General features: G+C 39.4%; 1 long non-coding RNA gene across 7 annotated transcripts in view; it reads left to right on the top strand.

The window, feature by feature from the left end:
* Nucleotides 1–16097, top strand: part of LOC143654789 (uncharacterized) — a 153936-nt gene that overhangs the window by 11184 nt on the left and 126655 nt on the right. Inside the window, exon 1 of one of the 7 annotated variants that reach the window (XR_013161958.1) lies at nt 8840–8962. The exons of the other annotated variants lie outside the window; for them this stretch is intronic. This is a non-coding gene — a long non-coding RNA (uncharacterized LOC143654789). Of the gene's footprint in view, nt 1–8839; nt 8963–16097 lie in introns of those variants that run through there. 7 annotated transcript variants of the gene reach the window in all.

The following is a 16097-nucleotide window of genomic DNA, read 5'->3' as shown; positions in this document are numbered from 1 at the left end:
CATCATGTTTAATTACTTCAACATAAAGTGATTCGTGTTCATCAGTTATTACTAAGATTCCTCAGCTTTTCAGAAAAAAAGGGAAATTTCTCCTCTTTATCACCAGTTCTTTTTCTTCTCATAATTCTAGTTTTCTGTTTATATTCCTCTCCCTGTGCTCACTCTCATGCCATTTCCAGATGCCCGGGGTTCACCTAATGATGAAAATTCCTGCAGAAGCTGAGGGTAGGCACACTTGCTCAGTCTACAATTCCCTTTCCTGTCACTCTGTTTCAATAATCAGGGATCCATCCATCTCATTACAGACATGGGAGTCGGGCCATGATGGGTGTTTGGGGTTTTTCTTTTTAAAAACAAAATCTATTTGGATAGTGGTCCTGCTGACCACAGAGAGCAGAAGATAGCATGTGGATAAGTTTGCTGCAGGATAAGATACATGGCAGTAATTGACCTGTGCAACCCTAGGAAGCCTTGGCCATGTTCCTGTGCTTTTTTTAAGATCTGAAATATTCTATAATCCCACAAAACTAAAAAAACCCAATTCACAATTAGTCAGCGATAGACACTCAGAATATGTAGGAAGGATGTAACAATGGTTTGCTTATCCTAAATATATTCTTGACTAAAAAAAATTAGTTTACATTCCTATATCCCTTTGTACTTGCACCATAGTAACCTGCTTTATTGCTCAAAAGGGGTCAGAAAGGAAATGAAATGAAGTGAAAGATAAGGCTATTCTCTAAAAAAGTCTGAGCTTTTTTTTTTTTTCAAATTAGATGTCTTCTCCATCCATATTCTACTGTTACAAAAAGGTTTTATTCTTTGAAGTTCGTTCCATGTTGACCAAGAAGTTCTGAATTCCAGGCTTCATTTATTTCTACCTCAGCTTGAATTTCTTTAGCAATTTGTTTGCACTTTACAATTTCTTTGGCAGGCCTGTTATAACTTTGGGTGCTTATCTCACAGGAAAATTCTCTGTAGCATGATAACAGTTAATGTTTATCAAGGGTTTGCTTTGTACCAGGCACAGTTCCAAATGCTTTGTATGTGTCCATATCAGTTTATGAAAAGCTTGAAGACAGAATTATCTGTTGGGAAATCATAGAGCATGGCCAGTGTCTTGAGAAATATATTTTCATCAGCGTTTTAGTTGATAGTCCTTTCTGGTACTGTTATAGCATGCAAATTAAGTCAGTACTTCTCAGGACCAACTGGACACAGCTTTCACCTTCACACTACTTTTCTACTCTGTCCTCTTTCAGTGTTTTTTAAAAATCACTTAAAAAAAAATTAGTGCCCATCTGAGTCAGTTTGGGTAGAGGAGATTGCAAATTTTGTCAACAAGTGAAGAGGAATTTGAGTGACTATACTATTTTCACTGACTTTTTTGCACTAACATTCTTGATAGTGTTGAAATTGCCAGTACCAGAGGTAAAATCATGAGTGAAAGAAATTCCAACTTCATTTTCTTCAGTAGGGCTTCTGTGTGGTGAGCTTTTGCAGAAGGAGCAACAGGTGTAAGCTTTTGTACCACCTGGACTAGTCTCATTCTTAACTGGCTGTGACTAAGAATGTGCTATTACTGTGAATCCAGATATCTTGTAAGTATCTGTATTATTTTCCTCAATGACTAGAATTGTTAATACTCTAGATAGGATTGTAGAAACTATTCTAAGAAGCTTGAAATATTTTTTTGGTTGAGTGTATGTCTGGGAATGAAGGCCCCATGCTCCCAAAATAAATATTGATTTTTATCTAGTTATTTCTTCAAATTTAAAGTTGAAAACTCCTCCACCTCAAATGGTTTGCATTCTCTCTTGCTCCCCAGTTTCATTGCCAGAGATACTGATTCTGTGGAGTCCTTGACTTTTTCCAAAAGGGGAAGTATTGCTACAGGAATGGGAAATTCCACCATGGTATTCCTCTTGATGACTTATATTTTCAAAACTGTGTGTTCCTTGTATATACCACACATTTTTTTGGTTATGTTCCAATGTTATACCTCCATTAGGATGTCCAATATCACAGTCAAAGCCATCTGAAGAATTTTTTCATCTATGGTTTACAGCTGAACAATTTCCTATCCATGAAAAGTTTTCATACTGCATCTCCAAATTAGGGATGGTTTTCTGATGGTAGAGAAGAAAAATGAAGAGAGGCTTGAATAAAGTCCTGTTATACCATTTTAGGCACAGTTTCTCTGACTTACTGAAAATAGACTGCAGTATCTCATGACTAGTCCAACAGCCAACAGGATTACACAGAAGGGTGCTAGCTTCTTTCACTGTAAGTCTTGTGTTTTTACAGTTTATTTTAAAATTTTGTTTCTTTTAAAGTAAGATTCAAGTTATTAGAAGATATATAATATTATACTATTTGACAGAGTTATTTCAAGACAGCTACCCATAGCCCGTTCAAAAGTTTTATATGATTATCTCTAGAATTAGCCAAGGTCCTGTATTTAAGATTATAGAGTCCTTTGGAGCCTGTTTTCAGTATTGTTCCACGTACTTCTTAGAGTTGTTCAAAACCTCTCCACATGAAATATCTGTTTCGAGAGCCAAAAAACCAAAAACGAAGAGAAAATTTCACATCTGAAGAAAAGAACATTCCTAATAATCAGAAAGACATGTAGCTATCTCATTATTACTGAACCCTCTGAAACTGTAACATCTTAAATAAATTTATATTTTCAATGTCTTCCTGTAGAAAAGTTTTCCCATTGTGACATGGGGAAGGCCTAACGTAAAAATTCCTATAACTTTTAATAAAGGTGAAAACATCTATCATGAATTTTTAACAATTTTTAGTAATTTGAAGCTGTTAAAACTACTCAGTATGCAGGAAAAAAATATGTTATGGTTCTGACTAAAGAACACCTACAATAGGAAAACAGGCAAAATTTTTATCAGCGTAGATAATTTAATCAGTTATATAATCTATTTTGAGCCATAATACTGGAGAAGGGCCTGGGTCTTTCTAAAAAAATCATTGTGCACTGTTATTTTACTTTAATAAATTTCAGGGTCAAAGTTACACAAAACCCATTATATTCCAAAAATGAGCACTTCAAAATCTGTGTCCTTTTGCAGGAGGCATAACCGTTATTTCTTGTATCTGATTAATTCAACCCATCTGCCCCATCAGAGAGTCCCTGGCCTGTGGCGCTGGCTGTGCTCAGCCTCAGAAGGAGGTTTTCAGTACTTTGAAAAAGATTCTGGTCTATTGTTTCCTCCCCACAACTAGTCTTAGTCCCAAAATGGTGCTGACTCATTCTGTTTCATAGTGTTCTGGGCCAAGTCTCACAAGATCCTTTTGAGTTGCTATTTTTACTGAAGAAGTTTTAGGTTTATACAAAAATCATATATAAAATGCAGAGTTTCCATATACCACCCTATTATTAGCAACTTACATTGGTTTGGCACATTTGTTTACAATTCATGGAATAATTTTTTTATAGTTGTACTATTGTGCCAGTTTGAAACTATTATTATGTATCCAGAAAAGCCATGATCAAGTTTTGTGGGGCCAGACCTATTGTTTAGGGTGGAGACTTTGGGTGGATTCCTTAGAGATGTGCCACACCCATTCTGGGAGGGTCTTGGCTAGTTTACTGGATTCCTTTAAAAGAGGAAACATTTTGAAGAGTCTTTTTCAAAGCCATCAGAACCACAAGAGCCCACACAGCCGGAGAACTTTAGAGATGAAGAAGGAATAAGCCCCCTGGGGGAGCTTCATGAAACAAGCCTGGAGAGAAATTTAGCAGATGTTGCCACGTTCGCCATGTGCCTTTCCAGTTGGAGAGAAACCCTGAACTTCATCAGTCTTTCTTGAGTGAAGGTGATTTCTTGTTGGTGCCTTAATTTGGACATTTTTATAGACTTGCTTTAATTGGGGCATTTTCATGGCCTTAGAGCTATAAACTTGCAACTTCTTAAATCCCCCTTTTAAAAAGCCACTCTATTCCTGGTATATCGCATTCTGGTAGCTAGCCAACTAGAACAGTCTTCTAAAGTTAGTCCTCCTACCAAGCAGATCAGCCCTAGGCAAATGGGAAGTACAGGATTTTCTCTGTCTTGTCTGAGTCTGGGTGGAACCATAGCTGGAACAGGGAGCCCACTGATCCTCTTGGGCCTGTGCTTTCTGGAGCCCCAGGAATTCCCTATTACAGGCCACGGGAGTTTGAGTGAGTGCCCTCTCCTCTTCCTTTGGAATAGACTTATGCAGGTAGCCCTTTGCCCCATGCCTTTTCAACTTAATTGTTTCTCACAGCGTCCAAGCTGTTTGCAGGCAAGCGTCTCTGCCTTCGGGACAAACTCTCGGAAGGTGAGCCTGAGACACATTCCCTGGCTCCGTCTCTTGACTCCCATCTAAAAAATTGGTCCTGACTTAGATGCACCCTGGTATGTGCACAGAGGGCACTCTGCTGCCTCTGAAACAGGACCAGGGACCATAGAGGAATGCAAATGGCTCCACCTTGTGAGGTGGAGGGGGTAGGGGAAGAACCAGCAAGGGCTTTTGAAGTTGCACTTTCTTAATTCAACACTTGCCCAGTTAATGCTGCCCTTTAACTGTTTGCTGTAGTTTTGAGGAAGGTTATTATTTTTATGATTCCTTGGCTGCCTTTGCCTGAGGGGATGGAACAATGGCTGTCCTCAGAGCTGGCCCCCAGAGATCTGAAATAGCTGATCAGAGGTAGAGCCCTGAGATCAGACTACTCAGATATAGAGTTTGGAGGACGTGTTCTTTATTTCCCACCCTGGCACCAGCAAGCTGAGCCAGGAGTCAGGGTTCCAATCCCCACTGCTGCTGCCATGGGTCTAGGGGGTGAGGGATGTTCATTGCTGCAGGGAGGATGAAACACTCTGGTCTTTATGCAATTTACCTGTCTCTTTCTCCTGTTCCTCCCCAGTTGCTGCAGAGTGTTGCCCTAGACTCTGGAGTATCAAAGTGGTTGATTCATAGGGTTCCTGCCAGGTCAATAGTTTGGTAGAGGGACTGATTCCAAGAGTTTTCTACTCCACCCTTTTGCCACAATCTGGGGAAACTCAATCTTGAGTTTGTTTTCGAGCACAGTTGAGCTGATCACAGCCAAAACTGAGCTATCCAAGCCAAAATACCTAGAAGACTGTGTCCGTTGGGGTTCTCCAAGAAAAAGTCACCAAGACATTGTGAAGTACAAGAGACATTATAGAAATGCTTATGAAAGATAAAGATAAAGGGGTCTGGAGCAGGAGTGTATAGGGTATCCTTTGAGCTATGATAAAAATGTGACACCCGTGAAGAGGGAGGCGCATTGGGTAGGAAGAGCCTCAGAATATAGTGCTGCTCAGAGTCAGTCACTGCCAGCTATTAGTAGCTTTAGGACAAGCTTCCAGTGGAGGAAGCCCTGCATTGAGCAGGAATGGCCTGGCATGAGTGCACCACTGTGTTTGGTCAGTGCCATGGACCAGCCCTGGAAGATATGGCATGTACCTGAATGCTGCCATGGATCCCAAAAGTGGAGGCTGTCATAGCAGGTTGTTTCTTGAAGGAAGGTCTGAATGTTGCTCCTCCACAGCTGCCACAAAGGCATGTGGAAGTTGGTTTAAAGGTGTGGAAAATTTATTTCATTAACAGCTGGCACAAGCATTCCTTTTAGAGAGGAAATATCCTGATTGGGAAAATACTTAAGCCAGTTGATGCAAAAAAAGGGGTCTGTAGGAGCCAAACAATAAAATGATGGCTAATATGGGCTAAAATCCTCTGCATAAGAACAATTATTTCTTAATTTGTTTAATAAGTATTTCACCGAGCACTTATGGAATGCCAGACATTGTAAGTATAGAGCAATGATCAAAACAGGCAGCAGTTCTTATCTTCTCTACCAGTAGGAAGAGAAATGCAGTAAACAGATAAATGAGTCAGTATTGAGAATGTAAGAAAGTGATAATGTTACAGAGAAAAACGAAGTAGGGAAAGTGGATAGATGGCTCATAGGTGGAATGTTGCTATTATGAAGATGGTGTCTGGGAAGGTTTTACTGAGTGAAAATTAAGCAGAAACCAGAAGGAGGTGAGGGAGCAAGTTGTGTAGATATACTGGGAAAGGCACTCTAGGGAGAGGGGAAAAAAGGCAGGGGTCTGCTTTATATGACCCAGGAATAGCAAGGAAGCTAGTGTGAATGGGAGCTGGTGAACACGGTGTATTAGTAAGATAGAAGTCTGAGAGTTAGTGGGGGCCGGATCATATAGGACAGATGGAGATTTTTACTCGGAAAGATTCTGGGGGAGGAGTGGCATAGACTGACAGGTTTTCAACAGCTCCCTCTGCCTGCTATGTTGAAAATGGACAGCAAATGGGGGGCAAAGTGGAGTCAGAGGGACCAGTTAGGAGGAGGCTTTTGCAGTGATCCGTGTGAGAAAGTAGGAGAAATTTCTTTTTTTTTTCTGAGATGAGAGGGGCAGAGATAAGAGGGAAAGGAGAGTGGAAAGAGTAGGTATCAAGAAAGGGCTATATGGAGGCATGGCCTATAATATTTCCCATTGTGGAGAGATAAGGCACAGTTTTAGAAAGTTGATGCTAGATGTTGTCTTTGAATTTGCTGCCATAGCTCTGTCTCTGCTTCAGATTTCAGTAAAGTCTGTTTTCCTCAGAAATGTATTGTAAAAAAGGTACGCATGTATGCACTTATTTTAATCAGGAAAGGGTCTTACTGTTTCAAGTGACTTAGCATAGTACAGAACAGAGGGTATATATAGAAGCAGGAACTTGAAATCAAACATAATCAGGAGAAGAAAAGCCACAGGAGTTGGGAGAAGTATTGGGGAAGTCTTTGGCTCTTAAGATGGAACTTGAAATCAGGATCTGAACTAACCTTATGTAGATTTCAAGAGGTTTGAAACACTCAATTGGTATCTGACTTAAGGCAAAGCTAGATATTGAAAAACTGTGAGCCACCCCTCATAGAAATGATGACCAATATAAGGACTCTTTGAGAGAAGCAGCAGAGAAAAAAAGGCCTGTACTTTACAATTATTCTAGACAAAGGAAGAGCTGGTAGATTTAGCAAAGGAAATGAGAGATTGGAGTGATAGATTGAACCATTATAGTAAGTTGTGGTTTCCCACTTAAATTGAGACTTCCATGTCATATTTACACACCCTGATTTTTATGGTATGGTCAAATACTAGATTTTCTCACCTCCTTTTACAGCTAGGCTTAATTTAGTTGTGGCTAATGAGATGTAAGTGGAAGATAATTGATGGAAGAAGTTGAAAGAATGGGTAGGAGCCTTAAAGGTGAGCAGACATTGGAGAGGTAGATGGAAACTCCATTTTCTGCCTGATTTTTCTGTAAATATACAACTTCTCTAAAAAAAAGTGAGCAGACAACTGGAATGAGTCCTTCTTGCCTTTCTCCCTTCTTTTCTGTAGCTATCTTAGACCATTAGATGTACTTGAGCATGGACTGTAATTGTTAGGATTTTGAAACTAAAAATATGAAGAGTCCTGGGCTGCCTATCTCCAAACTTGTTTTATGTTGTAGCAGGCAGGCCTCCTCCCCTTTCTGGTTAAGCTGTGCTCTGCGTGGAAAATCCCCAAATCCCCTCTCCTGACCTTCAGGAATAGGCAAAACTGCAGGTAAGCAAGATAAGACACATTGCTGGGATAGAAACCCCCTCCCCTAGCCTTCAGGAACTGGTGAACCTGCAAGTAGCCAAGATGAGACATTCCTGGGGTGGGGACCCCTCCCTTAATGGTTCAGCTTTGGGCCATTCTCAGCTTAAATCAGCCAAGTGTTTACCTTGTCTTTAACATGTCACACAGTCTATAAAAGCTAAGGTTGCCATTTTTTTGGGGCTCAGACTTTCAGAGGCTACTCGGCTGAGCCCTAGGCCCATAGAAAATAAAACCTACTTCCTGAAACTTTGGAGCCTCAGCCTGGTTTATTCTGTTTCTATATACTGTTCCAGGAGGCTTAAAGCATTGTCCCTCTTTTTGTGCAACAATGTGAAAGAAAAATAAGTTTTTTTCTTGTTTAAGCCATTGCTAATTTAAGTTACCTGATTATACATATATGTATGTTGTAACAAATAGTAGACACCATTTTTTAAACCCTACTGTATTTCAGGCATGGTGCTAAGAATTTTGTATTTATTATCTCAACAAATTATCAGAGTAATTTTATGACATTGGTGCGATTATATTCCCTAATTTAAAGATGAGGAAGGTGAAGCTTAGAAAGGTTATTTCAAGTTACCTAAGGTCCTGTGGCCAGTGCATAGAAGAGATGAGCTTCTAACGTGTGTGTCTGATTTTAGAGCTAATTCTGCATGCTGGCAGGTGGGGATAAAACTTCATTGAGGTTTGAGATTCTTATTTGATGCTACTGTGTTTCTCTAAATTTAGTACTTTATCATGAACCAAGTGTACTGGTCAGACTTGTCTTCTCTCACACATGGTTTTAATGAATCCCCATCTGACCTAAGACCTCATTTCACCACAGCTGTGCTACAGTCCAACGCAATATCTAAATCCTGCCAGAATTCAGATGGTGCATTTGTTTTTGACAACAGTCCCCTGGCAGGAGGAGAGCTGTGCTCTCAAAAGATAGGTCTTTGTTCAAAATAGAAAGGACGGAACATCTGGTCTGAAATTATGACTGTCACCTTGTTTCTGACTCATTCTGGTTGTCCTCCTGCTCTCCAAGAGTCACTGAAATGTTTTTCTTATGACATCAAAGCCTCTAGAAACTCAAAACACCTGTACTAATTGTGACCTAAAACAAACACGTACCTGATCACTTCCTGGGTGCTTTTCAAATAGCTTGGCAGAGGCTTCCACTATTATTAGGCTGCTGTAAAGAATTATTTTGGCTAGTTAGGCCCATTTCAATAGAAACTGCTTCATTTTTAAATCTGCCTTTTAACATTTTCTAATAGGCATTAAGAGCCCGTTAGCATAATTGTAAGGAAAATAAGGTAAGACTAGTAAAGCCATTATCCCAATCATCCCTACTGAAGACACAGAAGCATGCATTAGCTTATGTTCATGTTTTTGTTTTACAATTATTTTAAATTGAAGTGATGAAAGACCTTCAAATCTTTTTATTTATGTTTGTGATTGGGAGTAGAGGGTGACAGCGTAGATGTGTGTGGAGAGGATGATTTAAATATTCTATTCAAAATGACATGACTAGCCACCATTTATCGAATACCTATCTGGTGCCGGATGCTGCAGGTAGTGCTATACTTCCCTCATTTAGTGCAGCCCTGCACCAGCCCCTGGAGGGAGTTCACAGTTTGCAAATGTGATGATGTTCAGCGATACTGTGTGAGTTGCCCAAAGTCACAGCTGGTAAAGTTTGAATTTGATATTTATTATAATCTGTCTCCAAAGTGCATGTTCTTCCAGTCTTATTATTCTATGACAAAAAATACTTAGTGCTTGTTGTGGCTTGGAGTTATGAATCCCAGTAAAACACGTTCTTGATTTTAGTTCATTTCCGCAGATGTGAACTCATTGTAAATAGAACCTGTTGAAGATGTTTTTAGCTAAGGTGTGGCCAAGTGGATCAGTTTGGGCTTTAATCTGGGTTACTGGAGACTTTCATAAACAGCATGAGATTGAGACATAGGGGAAGAAGCCACAGGGAACAGCTAGAAGCTGGAAGTCAGTGGCACCTGGAAGAGAAAGGAGAAAATGCTGCCATGTGCATTGCCATGTAGAAAAGCTAAGGACAAAGGTTGCTGTCAGCCATCCCCGGAATGCAGTCTTCAGGGAGAAGTCACCACCGTGCTCACACCTTGATTTTAGCCCTCTCCTGGCCTCAAAACTGTGAGCCAATAATCTCCCATTGGTAAAGCCAACCCGTTGAATGGCATTTATTTTAAAAACTAGGAAACTAAAACAGTGCTTTTGGAAATTTTAAGCAGAAGTCTGCTTTATAGAACTTCAGAAATATTAAAAATTCATGTGCCATGTGTAGGCAATGTTGGATCATGGAGTATGGTCTGGTTAGATGTTTCCAGATCCTGCATCCTTCTTTCTCCTGCGGCTACACTTGGACCATTTCACATGTATTAGGGGAGAGAGTAGAGTTAATTTTGTTCATAATTAACTATTTTGGCAAAAGTTTTGATGAAGAAGGAAATGGAAACTACTGATTAGAATGAACTTTGCTTATTATTTTCTAATTTCGTTTAATGGTAAATTACCATTTTTGCTTCCTACATTTTCTTGATTGGCTTTAGTTTCACAAAAATTCTCTAACTGTCCTCATTGAGTATGTGGATATTTATTATAACCTGTCTCCAAAGTGCAGTATTGTTTTTCCAAATGGGAAAATTAAGTTAAATTTATTTTTAATGATTTATAATTACCCTAATGGTTACACAAATAGTAAATGTCCTTAAAGAAACTAGTTGCACTGTTACTCTGGAGAGGGCCAGCAGTCTTAAGATGATAGCCATGATTCTGTACTCTGTGAGCATTTACTGTGGAAGGGTCTCAATTGAAAGGCATCTTGATTGACTCGATGGGTTTCCTTGTTATGTACACAACTGATGCTTAAAAATCTGCAGCAGTGCCTGGGTACTCTAATGTTTACACTTAAATAAATTAATCATTTGCTAAATTTTACATGAAGGTGGAGCAATTGAGTATTTTGGGAGTAATGAAATATATATGCCCCTAACAACTATCTTCCATAAAAATTTTGAATCTCAAATTTATCTTTGTTTTCCATTTTTTGTATTTTTCTAACATTCCAACTAATGAAATCTGAAGAAAGTAATGATCAAATTCTTAAGTTTTTCTGTGTTTACATTCAAACAAACAAAGTGTTTTTCAGCTTCCTTTATGGATTGTATATTGTCTGCAAGATATTCCTGGGCGGCAGCGGAGACGGAGAGAAGCAGGCAGGCAGGGCGAGGGCGAGAGACAGAGGGAGGGAGCGAGCGAGGCAGACCAGACAGGCAGACAGGCGGGCGGACGGGCAGAGCGAGCCACCCGCCAGGCTGCACTCAGCCCTGCTCGCAGCCAAGAGAGCAGAAGGCAGGAGGAGGGAGGGGAGGAGGTGGAGGGAGGGAGAGAGGGAATCCAGCTACCACCACCCAAAGCCAGCATCTGCTTTCTGTCCTCATTTCCTTTTCCCACCCAGCTCGGAGAGCAGAGAAAGGCAGAGAGAGTGAGAGATAGAGATAGTCAGAGAGAGACAGCCAGACAGCCAGACAGCCAGAGAGAGTGGGAGGGAGGAGGGCGGAGGAGGAGGAGCAGAGGAGCAGGAGGACTACACGGGGTGCGTTCCCTCCCCAGCCGGGCGCCCGGGTCGCTGCCGCCGTCGGAACACGGACGCCCCCCAAAGCCCTCTGCCTGGCTTGGACCCACGGAGCCGGCAGCCCAGCACTCCGAACAGCTACTAGGGAGGCGGAAACGATACAGGACAGCTCCCGGAGCCACGACAGAGACCAAGAGGACAGCATACCCCATTCTGGAACGGCTGACTGGCTGGGAGAACCCGCTCCGGGAAATCTGATTAAATGCCCAGACGCCAGCAGAAGATAATGGATCATGCTCAGAAAATTGAAAATATGGCCCAGTCAAAGGAACAAACCAATAGTTCAAATGAGATACAGGAGCTGAGACAACTAATGCTGAATATATGAACAGAAATGGAATACCTCTTCAAAAACCAAATCGATAAATTGAGGGAGGACATGAAGAAGACATGGGCTGAACAAAAAGAAGAAATAGAAAGTCTGAAAAAACAAATCATAGAACTTATGGGAGTGAAGGGCAAAGTAGAAAAGATGGAAAAAGCAATGGATACCTACAATGGTAGATTTAAAGAGACAGAAGCTAGAATTAGTGAATTGGAGGATGGAACATCTGAATTACAAAAAGAAACAGAAACTATCAGGAAAAGAATGGAAAAATTTGAACAGGGGATCAGGGAATTGAATGACAATATGAAGCGCACAAATATACATGTTGTGGGTGTCCCAGAAGGAGAAGAGAAGGGAAAAGGAGGAGAAAAACTAATGGAAGAAATTATCACTGAAAATTTCCCAACTCTTATGAAAGACCTAAAATTACAGATCCAAGAAATGCAGCGCACCCCAAAGAGAATAGACCCAAATAGGCGTTCTCCAAGACACTTACTAGTTAGAATGTCAGAGGTCAAAGAGAAAGAGAGGACCTTGAAAGCAGCAAGAGAAAAACAATCCATCACATACAAGGGAAACCCAATAAGACTATGTGTAGATTTCTCAGCAGAAACCATAGAAGCTAGAAGACAGTGGAATGATATATTTAAATTACTAAAAGAGAAAAACTGCCAACCAAGACTTCTATCTCCAGCAAAATTGCCCTTCAAAAATGAGGGAGAAATTAAAACATTCTCAGACAAAAAGTCACTGAGAGAATTTGTGACCAAGAGACCAGCTCTACAAGAAATACTAAAGGGAGAACTAGAGTCAGATATGAAAAGACAGAAGAGAGAGGTATGGAGAAGAGTGTAGAAAGAAGGAAAATCAGATATGATATATATATAATACAAAAGGCAAAATGGTAGAGGAAAATATTATCCAAACATTAATAACACTAAATGTTAATGGACTGAATTCCCCAATCAAAAGACATAGACTGGCAGAATGGATTAAAAAACAGGATCCTTCTATATGCTCTCTACAGAAAACACATCTTAGACCCAAAGATAAACATAGGTTGAAAGTGAAAGGTTGGGAAAAGATATTTCATGCAAATAACAACCAGAAAAGAGCAGGAGTAGCTATACTAATATCCAATAAATTAGACTTCAAATGTAAAACAGTTAAAAGAGACAAAGAAGGATACTATCTACTAATAAAAGGAACAATTAAACAAGAAGACATAACAATCATAAATATTTATGTACCGAACCAGAATGCCCCAAAATACGTGAGGAATACACTGCAAACACTGAAAAGGGAAATAGACACATATACCATAATAGTTGGAAACTTCAATTCGCCACTCTCATCAATGGACAGAACATCTAGACAGAGGATCAATAAAGAAATAGAGAATTTGAATATTACTATAAATGAGCTAGACTTAACAGACATTTATAGGACATTATATCCCACAACAGCAGGATACACCTTTTTCTCAAGTGCTCATGGATCATTCTCAAAGATAGACCATATGCTGGGTCACAAAGCAAGTCTTAACAAATTTAAAAAGATTGAAATCATACACAACACTTTCTCAGATCATAAAGGAATGAAGTTGGAAATCAGTAATAGGCAGAGTGCCAGAAAATTCACAAATACGTGGAGGCTCAACAACACACTCTTAAACAACGAGAGGGTCAAAGAAGAAATTGCAAGAGAAATTAGTAAATACCTCGAGGCGAATGAAAACGAAAACACAACATATCAAAACCTATGGGACGCAGCAAAGGCAGTGCTAAGAGGGAAATTTATTGCCCTAAATGCCTATATCAGAAAAGAAGAAAAGGCAAAAATGCAGGAATTAACTGTCCACTTGGAAGAACTGGAGAAAGAACAGCAAACTAACCCCAAAGCAAGCAAAAGGAAAGAAATAACAAAGATTAGAGCAGAAATAAATGAAATTGAAAACATGAAAACAATAGAGAAAATCAATAAGACCAGAAGTTGGTTCTATGAGAAAATCAATAAGATTGATGGGCCCTTAGCAAGACTGACAAAAAGAAGAAGAGAGAGGATGCAAATAAATAAGATCAGAAATGGAAGAGGAGATATAACCACTGACCTCACAGAAATAAAGGAGGTAATAACAGGATACTATGAACAACTTTATGCTAATAAATACAACAATGTAGATGAAATGGACAAGTTCCTAGAAAGGCATGAACAACCAACTTTGACCCAAGAATAAATAGATGACCTCAACAAACCAATCACAAGTAAAGAAATTAAATCAGTTATTCAAAAGCTTCCTAAAAAGAAAAGTCCAGGACCAGATGGCTTCACATGTGAATTCTATCAGACATTCCAGAAAGAATTAGTACCAACTCTCCTCAAACTCTTCAAAAAAATCGAAGTGGAGGGAAAGCTACCTAATTCATTCTATGAAGCCAACATCACCCTCATACCAAAACCAGGCAAAGATATTACAAAAAAAGAAAACTACAGACCAATCTCTCTAATGAATATAGATGCAAAAATCCTTAATAAAATTCTAGCAAATCGAATCCAACAACACATTAAAAGAATTATACATCATGACCAAGTAGGATTCATCCCAGGTATGCAAGGATAGTTCAACATAAGAAAATCAATTAATGTAATACACCATATTAACAAATCAAAGCAGAAAAATCACATGATCATCTCAATTGATGCAGAGAAGGCATTTGACAAGATTCAACATCCTTTCCTGTTGAAAACACTTCAAAAGATAGAGGGAATATATGAAAAACCCACAGCTAATTTCATCCTCAATGGGGAAAAATTGAAAACTTTCCCCCTAAGATCAGGAACAAGACAAGGATGTCCATTATCACCACTATTATTCAACATTGTGTTGGAGGTTCTAGCCAGAGCAGTTAGACAAGAAAAAGAAATGCAAGGCATCAAAATTGGAAAGGAAGAAGTAAAACTATCACTGTTTGCAGACAATATGATACTATACGTCGAAAACCCAGAAAAATCCACAACAAAACTACTAGAGCTAGTAAATGAGTACAGCAAAGTAGCAGGTTACAAGATCAACATTCAAAAATCTGTAGCATTTCTATACACTAGTAATGAACAAGCTGAGGGGGAAATCAAGAAACGAATCCCATTTACAATTGCAACTAAAAGAATGAAATACCTAGGAATAAATTTAACTAAAGAGACAAAAAAACATATATAAAGAAAACTACAAAAAAACTGTTAAAAGAAATCACAGAAGACCTAAACAGATGGAAGGGCATACCGTGTTCATGGATTGGAAGACTAAATATAGTTAAGATGTCAATCCTACCTAAATTGATTTACAGATTCAATGCAATACCAATCAAAATCCCAACAACTTATTTTTCAGAAATAGAAAAACCAATAAGCAAATTTATCTGGAAGGGCAAGGTGCCCCGAATTGGTAAAAGTATCTTGAGGGAAAAAAACGAAGCTGGAGGTCTTGCACTGCCTGACTTTAAGGCATATTATGAAGCCACAGTGGTCAAAACAGCATGGTATTGGCATAAAGATCGATATATCGACCAATGGAATCGAATAGAGTGCTCATATATAGACCCTCTCATCTATAGACATTTGATCTTTGATACGGCAGTCAAGCCAACTCACCTGGGACAGAACAGTCTCTTCAATAAATGGTGCCTAGATAACTGGATATCCATATGCAAAAGAATGAAAGAAGACCCGTATCTCACACCCTATACAAAAGTCAACTCAAAATGGATCAAAGATCTAAACATTAGGTCTAAGACCATAAAGCAGTTAGAGGAAAATGTAGGGAGATATCTTATGAAACTTACAATTGGAGGCGGTTTTATGGACCTTAAACCTAAAGCAAGAGCACTGAAGAAAGAAATAAATAAATTGGAGCTCCTCAAAATTAAACACTTTTGTGCATCAAAGAACTTCATCAAGAAAGTAGAAAGACAGCCTACACAATGGGAGACAATATTTGGAAACGACATATCAGATAAAGGTCTAGTATCCAGAATTTATAAAGAGATGGTTCAACTCAACAACAAAAAGACAGCCAACCAGATTACAAAATGGGAAAAAGACTTGAACAGACACCTCTCAGAAGAGGAAATACAAATGGCCAAAAGGCACATGAAGAGATGCTCAATGTCCCTGGCCATTAGAGAAATGCAAATCAAAACCACAATGAGATATCATCTCACACCCACCAGAATGGCCAATATCAACAAAACAGAAAATGACAAGTGCTGGAGAGGATGCGGAGAAAGAGGCACACTTATCCATTGTTGGTGGGAATGTCAAATGGTGCAACCACTGTGGAAGGCAGTTTGGCTGTTCCTCAAAAAACTGAATGTAGAATTGCCATACAACCCAGCAATACCATTGCTAGGTATCTACTCAGAGGACTTAAGGGCAAAGACACAAACGGACATTT

The sequence above is a fragment of the Tamandua tetradactyla genome, chromosome 14, assembly GCF_023851605.1.
Source record: "Tamandua tetradactyla isolate mTamTet1 chromosome 14, mTamTet1.pri, whole genome shotgun sequence".
NCBI lineage: Eukaryota > Metazoa > Chordata > Mammalia > Pilosa > Myrmecophagidae > Tamandua > Tamandua tetradactyla.
Note: the sequence above shows the minus strand (reverse complement) of the source record. Positions and strands in the feature narration are given on the sequence as shown.